Here is an 11,982-nt window from a genome sequence, read left to right on the forward strand (position 1 = left end):
ATGTATATATTCTGAAGTAATTCAGTACGATTTGTCTTACAGACTGGCAAGCACTTTTCAAAATAACTGACATTAAACTCAATCGGGCCAAAACTGAGAGTAATAACCTCTAAGTAATATTTTTATGCGACTAAAAGCCCAAATATATTTTCGTTGTTTAAATACTATAATTTTACCTTGATTTTCTTTCTTCCACGAATTCAAAATGGCTTCTTTGATTTTATTGTAATCCTTTGTTTCCACCTTTGTATTTAAATACAGATGACTTTGGAAATATTGATATAGGTAGTTTATGTTGAGGAAAAATTTGTACTCGACACTCAGTTTATGGCTCTCATAATAAGTAATAAATTTGTTAATGTCGAGACTAGGCCATGTAGTGGTATCAATGATCATGCCGTGATAGCTAACAAAATATTTAAAATCCCAGCCAGTTATTCTGAAATAGAAACATCAGAAATTTATTCATTTCAAATAATAGTATAAGCTCGTGGCACAATACACCTACGCGTAAGGGGAGTTGGCCCTTTAATTGTCATCCATATTCCCGTAATTCGCTTTTCGCCTGGCCAACGTGGTAAATACGTATGCAACCGTTTCGCCTTGTGTGCTCTGTGTTGGGCAACTCTGAAACTGGGCATCGTCGAAACTTTAGCAATCACCCGGCATCAATACAGTTTTTGGAAATCATGTCAATTTAATCGCCGAACTGAGAAATATTAGAAAGATTACAATAATCTACTTTTTGAAAGGTCTAAATGGAAATATAGTTTTATTTACGCCGCGATTATGGCAGCCGATTTTCTTGCCGAAGTAGCTGCGAAAAATTCGCCTCGGCAATTAAATGGCGTTTGCCACATATGAAGAGTTCTGATAACTTTGGAATATATGCCGGTTGTTAAATTTGAATTATTTTTATCGATAGTCTTTGAACAAACTTCATTTTAATTGGATATTGTTCATTGAATAGACTAAAGAAAATAAAACAACTTACCCTGATGCTGACGTCTGTGAATGTTGATTAACAGGAATAATTTCTATGTCACTACAATTACTTACATACACTGAAATGTACAGAAAACATTATACAATAATTTACGAATATAATACACACATAATTCAAATTTGGGTAGGATGTTTACGGTAAAGCTCCTTATCCGAAATACACTCTAATAGTCCAAAGTATGGAGTTAGGAGATCAGGTAAGGTCTATAAATATAACTTAAATCCAATGAGCAAATATCTTATGTAACATATATATATATATATATATACTTTTACTCTGAGGCATTTGGCAGTTGGAATATATTCGAGTAGGGCAAATTACCTTCCCCAGTATTATACCTTTGACCGTCTCAATATCAAAATATTGTGTTGATGATGCAATAAAATTCATTCTCCTCCCTTCCATTCCTAGATTTGCCACACTATTTTGTCAATGGGGCCTTTCTCCCTCTACCAGCTTCTTATGCATAAAAGAAATGACGAAAGAAATGGTAAACAAAATGGCTAACTTACTAGCTAGAGAATAACACCAAGTTTGTTGTAATAAACTTGAAACCATTGTTATGTCTCTGCCATAAACACGAATATCACTACCGATATGGAATGCATATGAAAGTTTCCAATACTCAGAAGACTGGAAGAAATGGTATTTGTAGCCGTGAACATTCAAGAAATCCAATCTTAGCCTTGACAAGTCCAGTGTCTGCCAATTAGCAGAATATACCCATGAATGGTCCAACTTTAGGAAATACACCAGAGAGTAGTAAACATTTCTGGAAAAAAAACAGAAAGGAAAACTTAAAGTGCTTGTTAAAGTTGCATTTGCAGTCCATGACAATCTTGATTTCACTTTGAAATAATCAATTCAGTTTTAATTACATGTTGTATGGATTATGACTCTCGCCTGGCGCGCATACCTTAACTAATTGCTATACAGGGTACCATTAAACGATACTTAATAGCAACGTGTTACACGTACATAGTTGGAGGCGCGCTGCTTAATCGGTGACCATGAAGTTGGCTCAATGACCAGTTCGATTCCGGTGTTGACCGAAGGAGTTCCCCTGGAGGGTCTAACAAAGAAAATCATGTAGTCGTTCGGATAGTTCGAATAATATACTAGTGACAGCACGATGAAGGTCCTTTGATAGTTGAAACTAAAATAAGTGTCACGGTCGTGTGCTTTATCCTTTATCATCAGTTGGCGGGATGGGGATGGCATTCACAGCGCGAGATAATGATAAAGACACATGTGATATCACAATTAAGGCTTTGCATTTATCAAAAAAAATCCACGCCGCTTATTCTCCCCATTATCTTTGGAGTCATAATTATTGTGAAAAACTCTGTTTTAGGCTCTTTGTCAAGTTATCTGTGCCTCGGCGTATTGGAAAAAAAAGAAACGAATAGTTCATGTGATGAATTTTCTTGATATTTTGGTGTTTGACACAGTTGCGGTCAGTTTTTCTTTTTCTATTTTGCTTCCTTAAAGTTATACTGTCAAAATCGTGCAGAACTGATTTTATTGCATATCAATAAAACTAAAACGTAGCGTAGTAGGTAAATGTATTTAGTATGTTTTTGTGTGAAATCCCAGTTTCTGTGTTTTGTCAAAGTGATCGGGAGAGAGATACATTGTTTCGGGAACTTGGCAAACTCCCTCCTACAAAAATGCCTGGATCCACCCCTGGACTGAGAAACTTTGCGCACGTTTATAGTTTATATTACAATGAGACCCTGTCGTCGTTAAAAATTTAATTATGTGTAAAAGAATTCAAATTATAAACAGCTTTAAAGATTTACCCTTCAAAATCTACTAGTTGTTCTAAATCTTGAATAGAAACATCCACGGTAAATCCGACTGAAAAACATTTAATAAAGACATGCATTACTATAGGTATTAGACGTTCTAAAGATAAAAACATGATGCCACAAAGGAAATATCTATACGATTGAAAGACATGAGAATACCATTGTTTGTACTATGTGCAATGTTTGGAACCTGCACCAAATCTTTAATTACCTTGCTGACTCCAAGCTTTCTTCAATTCGTTTTTGATTAATATCCAGTCAGTAACATAAACTGGTTCTTTAAAATTTAATGAGAAGTGGTTGTTGTAAGAAATAAGACTGGTTGTTGATTCTAAATACAGACTAGTTGTCTTCTCATTCACTAGTTGAAAATGTAGTTGTGACGTGATCTCTGACGCGATGATTCTTCTTACAAATCTAGGGTAAATCCATGTACTTCCTGTCTTCATATAGTAGTTGAGTTTCCACACCTTTTGTCTACTTATTGAAATTTCATATGAACTAAATAAAAAGAAAGATCAATGTTAATAAGCATAACCTACTAAGGTTCAGATATTTTCTTAGAACAATAACCTCGCCTGGGTCCAGTGTCGGCCTATAGCCTTGGTAGCTGCAGTCTCAAGATCTAGGGGTTCTCTGGCCAGTGGCCAAGGTGGGTAACGCTTTTGACACTGTCAGACTCATAAAACACATTTTAATCTTCCTCTAAATGAAACACCCTAGGATCCTACTTCATTTAAATCCGACACTGCCTGAGCTATATGTTAGAGAGAATTGAAAAGACAGCGAATACCGTTAATGTTTTAGCCCCCCCCCCCACACACACACACACAAACACAAACATTCAAGAACAAATTCAATACTGTCTATTTTCTGACATAGGTAATAAATTCAGAACTTTTTTAAATCGGAACTACAGCATCGTTTAACTCTCGTTAAGGTCCAATTGGGATCTCTAAGGGAGGAGAAGGGGCTATAAACCCTAAGAAGGTTATATTTAAGGAACAACACCTCTTGTGTGAAAAATACATAGCAAGGTTGCGGGGGGACAATTGAGAGGGAAATTAGGAGACAAAAGGGGGACTAAGACAATGCTGTGAGCAGTCAAGTGAAAGCACCGACTTGTAATTATTTTCGCCTATACTTATCAATTTACTAAAATGTTCTTACTTTTTATCGAAAACTGTATAATATTCTTCAATGCCGACTATTATGACGTCAAATTCAAAAGTTATTCCTGAAATTAACAAACGGCAACATAATAATAAAATTGCTAAGACTGTTTGTAATACAGTTCTGAAGAGTCCATCACGCCAATAATGTCCTTAATATTACGGATAAAAACATTTTTCCGTCAGTAAGTGGTTGCTTACAAACTATTTCCCTCATTGTTCTTTTGTTGTCAGAAAATATAAAGTCGAAGTTGTTAAAAAATTTTGGGTTAAATTCACATATTTTCAGACTAAAAACATTGAAATCTATCAAATTACAAATATATATGTCAAATCTATATTTACACTCCCACACCTATATAAACCAAAACAATAAAACATTTACCTAAATATGTTTTTAAAATCGACACCAGTCTACGCTGTAGTGTAGAGAAATCTAACTCTGTCATTTTGGTATTGAAGTATAAACTGTAACTGTATCTAATCGGAACTAGATCAGCGGTAGAAGTATATAGTTGGTAGGATTGGTAGGTTCGATAAACAGTCAATGACCATTCCAGATACACGGTAAAATTTTGAATTTTGGTGACGTGGACTGCATAGGCATCAATCATGACAGTTTCAACTGCTAGGGAATAATACACCTTCGATACAAATTGTCTGTAAAACAAATTCCATTGACACAATATTAAATCATCGTCACAATAGTTCCGCCGCTGACTTTCATGTAGTACTCTAGCGGATTTTCTGTAATTTGTATTAGAACTCAATTGCCCAATATTTTCAATGTAGGCATTAATAGCATCTATAAAACGAATAAATATTTTTGAACTGGTCCGAGATATTGTACAAGAGACGGTGGGCATCAAGGATTGTTTGGAATTATCAGCCCTTGAGATATAATCGTTACACCAAGCCGAAAAGTTTAACTCACTTCTAGGCACCTTAGAAACCTTTAATTCGTGTATGAGAAGATAGACTTTAAAGTCCATTGGATGTTTAGAAGATGGCGAAATACACCATATCTATTAAACATTTCGAATGATGAGATAGACGTTAAAGTCCATTAGATGTTTATAATTAAGATTGCGAAATACACCATATGTATTAAACATTTCGAAGGATGAGATAGACGTTAAAGTCCATTAGATGTTTATAATTAAGATTGCGAAATGCATCATATTATGTATTAAACATTTCGAATGATGAGATAGACGTTAAAGTCCATTAGATGTTTATAATTAAGATTGCGAAATACACCATATTATGTATTAAACATTTCGAATGCTGAGATAGACGTTAAAGTCCATTAGATGTTTGTAATTAAGATTACGAAATACACCATATTAATTTTTGTATTAAACATTTTGCATGATGAGATAGACTTTAAAGTCTATTGGATGTTAATAAGATTGCAGTATACACCATACGCATTTGTTTTGTATATGTGTAATAAAAACGATATGTTCAGGCCTGTGTGTCATGTCACCAAGAAAATAACACCTACCCCGTTTTGATGTTTTTATGTTCTTCAATATAGTTTATCTTTACATATAAATCTTTATCTGTAAATAATAAAATATTACCAAATAATCACAAGTCTATTATAATCATGTAACAAATTCACAGATGTGTGATTAAACATGGAGAGCTGCCAATTGCTTTCAGTTATTTAATAGAATATTATTTTTAAAAAATATACACTGACAATTAAAATTATGTATATAATGGGTAAGAACAAATCTGGCTATTGTGGTCACGATATTGCTCCAAAGCCGATCGTCAGAAATGAAATGGGGCTAGATTTCTGCTATGGTGGACATTTTGTTCGGGCAGCGACTTTGCGGCCTAATATTATCTTTTAATCCAACTTCAATGGTTCTTTGATGTGGACGCCAACATGTACATGGAAGCCGTTCTTAGACATACCACCCCTGACACATGGAAACCACGCTGGATAATCACAAGGAACCTTCTCGATCAACGTCGAGTGCCAAACGACACCCACTGGTAGCGACCGAGCGCTACTCACTCGATCACCGGGAATTTTATTCAGGATATCGGGTGGAAATTTAATCAGAACCAAGTGTCCCGTAAAGTATAATATCTTGGGAGTAAATTTCCAAGCCAATTATCTTGTACCTCGAATTAATTACAGATCATATGTAATTGATACTTTAATCAAAAAACAAAACTGACATACTAATGTATTTTTGGGTTTGATTCCATGTTGAGATCAAGCTTTTTTCAAAGTAATCAATATCTGTTCTGGTAATGAGTCCTTTTATCAAGAATGAAAACTGGGTTCGAAGTTCAACCATGATCAGGCCATCAACAACTTCATACATGTCTCCGTTGGTCTTCCGTACTGTTAGATTGGTTTTTAACTGTTTGGTAACACCATAATAATTCTCTAAGATTGAACCATCAATAATCATTTCACCCTTATAAACGTAGTACGTCAATAACTGAACGATTTCGCTGAAATATTTAAAGAGTTGCAATATCATTTAACAGATTCCGTTTTGAATAAAAATAAATGACATCGGGTTTAAAGTCCTACTTTCCCGGCTAATGAAGACGGACATACAAGGTGCAGGAAATCTTCCCCTGACAGGAATTGAATTCTAACTCCCAGGAGTTATTTTATGTGCACGACCAGGTGTACACGGGGCCCCGAGTTTTCGTTCTATCCGAACGACTAGACACCGTTCCTTGCCAGGCTCTTCGCCTCGTTTGTCGGATCCCATGGTTAATGAGCTAATGCCTTATTCAGAGAGCCACCATGTCCCCCTTGTTCTAAAGGAACAAAATGACAGGCATAGGTTGTAACACTGTCACAGGCTCAATTGCTCCTACTTTACAATCATTAAAATAGATTATTATGATGGTTTAAAGTTTACAGTTAATGTTGAATCTATGCTGCCTTATATATTTATAAGGTTCGTAATAAAATAATAATATATAAATTTCACAATCCATTTTTTCTACACCAGTGGCTGGATTTGTTTAATTAGATTTTAATAACAGACTTTTATTGCAGGTCTTGTTTCATGGCTGTGTCATCTTATGGGCATCCCGGGACCAATCTAATCGAAACTCATATACTTTTTAAATATAACAAGGTACCTGGTATTTGTTGTATAATCAATAGCTGCAACAATCTTTATACTGTAACCGGTTTCTGTCCATCCTAAATAAAAATAACACAAAGGTTCAACAAAAATATTGTTAAAAAAATAATAATACTATGATACACGTTAGGAGGTCAATGATAATCTAATCCGGTATATTCCCCATTTCGTTAAAGGCTATATACCGACATCAGCACAAACAGGTCAAATCTGGGTGGGTAGGGAAAGGGGCTTTAAGTGGTGGTGTCATGTCCCCGCTGTCACACTGAAAGACCTAGTTGACGCGCCATCCCGTATCCGTGAACGTCAGAAGTAACTAAATGGAAACACACAGAATTAGTTACTGACATAAAGATCAGCAAATTTGATGGGCAAAGGGTTATGTTCCGGTTGACTGTCTTAGGGTGGGGGGGGGGCAGAAACATTGCTCCTCTTTTTGCAGCGTGTCAAGGTACCCCTCCATAAACGCCTGAAAGCGCTAACGGTTTCCAAAATTATCGTATAAAAATTAAAATTTTGATTGGCATAGTGCAGTTGAACCATGAACTAAAAATAAGTTCGGGCTTTAACATATTCCATGTAGAAGAATTTATTCTTTAAATTTCAATATTACCAAAACGGCAACCGTGGCGGGGTTTTGATTACATACCGGCTATAGCTTTAGACCACGTCATCTCAATCTGTGTAGTTAAGTTTGTCCAGTCTCTCGTATCAATACGATCTTTCAAGTATACTCCCGAATGATACGCGTATCTATAGTTGACGTCACTAGTATACACTTGTAGATAACGACCATTCAGATCTACGATATCTAACCATGATTTGAAGTTTTTGGGAAGTGGGCCTTTCCACTGAACGGGGGAGATGACTTTTCCATGGCGTTCAACAAAGTACAGAAGCTTGACCAAATATTCTCTGTAATGCAAATCAAAAATAGGAAACAACTATACATCACATTTGTAAGAATGAAATTGCTACATTTCATTAGTACTGAAAAGTTAAAGGACACCTGTGGCATCTATCATCATAGTCCTATATGTGTCTACTTAATTGTCCGCAATTTAATTAAAACTTTTAACCTTTTTTTCCTTTTATTTATTCGGTTAATATCACAAGACATGTTTAAGGTACGTGAGTTCTGTGCCTGTGACGACAGCACAATAATATACTAAGCAGCAAAGAAACGTCAGATTGGTATGTTACTCTGAATAAATGCATTGCATAAAACTTGCCAAATGTTTTTATTGTATATTTGTGACCACATCTCCAACTTTACCTGAGCAATAAGGCTCCTTCCCAAACACAGAATTGAACCCAAGAAATGTTCTCAAAAACGCAAAACGACTTCTGAGATGGTAATGTGTTCTCCATGATTTTCATGTAAGTCATGCTGCAGGTGTTGTTCATCGGAACCAGCCCCATAAAATGCACCCCCATACTTGGTTGAATCATTCACACTACAACGTCAGCAGCATGTCACGACTCACGACAGCTCAGAGGAACCAGGCGCTTGGGAGACTCGACGCTGGCCACACTGCCCAAGCTGTTGCCAATCACTTCCAGGTCAATGTTTGGACCACCAAAGGCTTCAGCAACGATTTCGGGCCACGAACACCTCGGATGATCACTCCCGAACTGGTAGGCCAAGGGTTACCACAAGGCGACAAGACCGCCATGTCTCCGACAGCACGTGCAGAATCCCTTCACACAGGCATCTGAGACAGCACGTCAGACGGTGGGAACACCCATTGCCTCAGATATTACCGTGGACCGCTCCTCACCCCTCGCCATCGACGTGAACGTCTACAGTTTGCCCAACAACACTAGAGCTGGCAATGGAGAACTGTTCTGTTCACAGATGAGAGTCGGTATTGCGTATTAACGCAGATGACAGGACCAGAATATGGCGTCGACGTGGCCAGCGTTATTCTGACTAATGTGTCATGGAACGAGACTCATGGGGAGGTCCCAGCATAATGGTTTGGGGTGGAATCAGCCTGAACCAAACAGTGGGTCCTGTGGTGTTCCAAAATCTTGGTCCAGGGAGAGGAGGCGGCATCACAGCAGTGCGCTACATCGATCAAGCTCTCAGACCCCACGTCATACCACATATCACACGTCATCGAAACAACGTTTTCTAGCATGACATAGCCCGTGCCCACACTGTCAGAGTTACTCGAGACTTTCTACAGCAGAACCGTGTCAACGTTATGCACTGGCCAGCCCTTAGTCCGGACTAATTACGTCGTACCGAGACCAAACACAGCCGATGGATTGCGCCAGGCTTTTCTGAGAGTGTGGTTCCGGGTGCCTATGACGTTCATCAATCGTCTGGTCCACTCTATGTACAGAAACCGCGGTGGACACACCAGATACTGATGTATAGACTGTGTACAGACTCTAAACCTTTTCGTAATATATTTCGTAATAATTGTGATGAAAATAATAATCACTAATGTGTCAACATACTGTTCACAAAAAATGGCTTTGATCCATTTAGTAAGTCGTTTTCTAGAATGATTTGATTAAAGTGCCTCTCTGATTTTGAAATCGTAATGATGGTTTAATTTACGTTTTAACATGATTAGACAGCCAATACACTGTTTAGATAACGAAAGCCTTTCATATATCACGGGATTTGAATAGTAGGATTACAACAAGGAATTTTTACAAGATGAGTAAACAACCGATATAATTAGAGTACTGTACAGGTTAATTATATACTCTTCAAAAAAGAAGGGGATATTGAAATGCAAATTGCTATGCAGGTTGTGATATGATAAATAGTCATGAACACATGCTTTGAGAGTATGTTCACAGATGAAGAACTTATCGCCCCAACAGAACCACTGAGCTGCACATGCGACACGCAATAGCGCCATACACGTGGGAGGGGTTCATTGTTCAAGGAAGGGTTGATGAAAACTGCCGCGTGCTGACTTATCTATCCATGTTTGCAATCTTACCGGTTCTTGCATAAGATTTACTGTTTAGCGTATCTTTGCTTTAGTGTGTTATGTTTAATTTGATCGGGAGATGTGTTCATCGACGTCAACGTCAACCGACAACACTGCAAGAATTCGCCATGACGCTGCAAGAGGAGTGGATCAGATTGCCCCAAATCGTGATTGGACGGTTGATTAGGAGCATGCCACGACGAATTGCTGAATGTCTGAGAATTGGTGGAGCAATGACTCATTCTTAAGACAAAAATCAAAAACGTCCATTTTCACTTTTGACGGTGTATCTCTTTGCGAGTGAAATGGAGCCGTCAGATAAGCCGCCCATATGAACTGTTTATGTTCATGTGTAGGCAATTGGCCTGTTATTAACATGCACTGGTTACCTTTAATAAAATTAGCAGTGCATTTCCGCAGTTTTGTATTGTTTCTGAATATCCCCTACTATATTATAGGTGTAGGTATACTTACCCTTCTTTGCCCATATATCTCTCAATTCTCGTGATATTTACAGATACGTTCAGATGAACTACACCTAATATGGAAAATATATATATATATATATTTCAATAGGGCAGTGATCAAAATAACATTTCTTATTTAAAGAATACAAGCAACCTTTAAACATTGTAATAATGATTTTGATATTCTTTAGTTGATAATTTTCCATTTATCAGTATAGACTTTCATACTACTGAACAGAACCGTACACATATTTTACATGCTTTATGTTTAACTACCTACCATTCCAGGTTTTCTCTATGATTGTGGCTATTTCATTTAGTTCGGATTTTTCTATAGCATCGTAAAATATGACACCGTAAGAAAATCTGTATCGCCAGCTCTGTCCACTGTACATGGTGAATATTTGAATTTTTTTCATTTCCCCATCATATGGTGCGATTATTGTATTGGGATGGTAGATGACACTGTTGTTTCTAACTATATAATAAAGTCGATAAATCTCCTCTCTGAAATCAACACATTTAATTAGCAAACAATGTAATGAAATGGGGTTTAACGTCCTACTTTTATTCACCAGCGGGGTTAATTAAGACATGGCAGACAGCGTTCATGCAGTTTGCAATTAGGAGAAAATTTTGCCCGGTAAGCGATGTTACGGCCTTCTCTATTTTGAATTGCAACTGTCATTGGTTCTGTTACGTGCACGTCACCAAGCCTCGGTTTTAAGTCCAATTTGAATGTCAAGACACTGTCCATTGCATCACTGATGAGGAGAAACCACACCAGAAAATCCCGAGGACTTGCATACCAGCGAGCCAGCCCCTTACTTTTTTGGGTCACAGCGGTCCCAATGGATTTAAAACCAACATACATACCCATTCTCGCCCACATATTCCTCTGTTGATATAACAGTGACGTTGAAAGTACCGTTAATCAAACCTATAAAACAGATATAAAATAAGTCAGAAGATTATAGATCTACAACAGTAATGAACACAGGTGGCACATCTACGAATTCCAGTTACATGTATATGTTAAAATGACCCATAAAGAAATACATCAATGAATTGTATAATTATGGGGTGTAATTAAACATATTTTAGTAAAATAACATGATATCTAGGTGAGTAATAAGAGTAATTAGAAGAATTAAAAATCAAGTACCAATAGATCGTCCTTACATAATATATTTGATGTACGAACTTGTTAAGTTTAAGCGGCTACATTAATATGCTGAACATGGCAATGAGAGAAACTTACTACTGTTTCTATCCCAAGCACCGCTGATTTCTCGGGCTAGATCTTCATACTGTAGATATACTGGTGGACGACCCATGGCATAAATAGAGTAAGTATATTCCAAATACCAAATATTTATGCCACTATATACAGCTATCTGGTATTCTCTGTGTAATATTGTTGTCCACTGAACAG

The sequence above is a fragment of the Patella vulgata genome, chromosome 1 (assembly GCF_932274485.2).
Source record: "Patella vulgata chromosome 1, xgPatVulg1.2, whole genome shotgun sequence".
Lineage (NCBI taxonomy): Eukaryota > Metazoa > Mollusca > Gastropoda > Patellidae > Patella > Patella vulgata.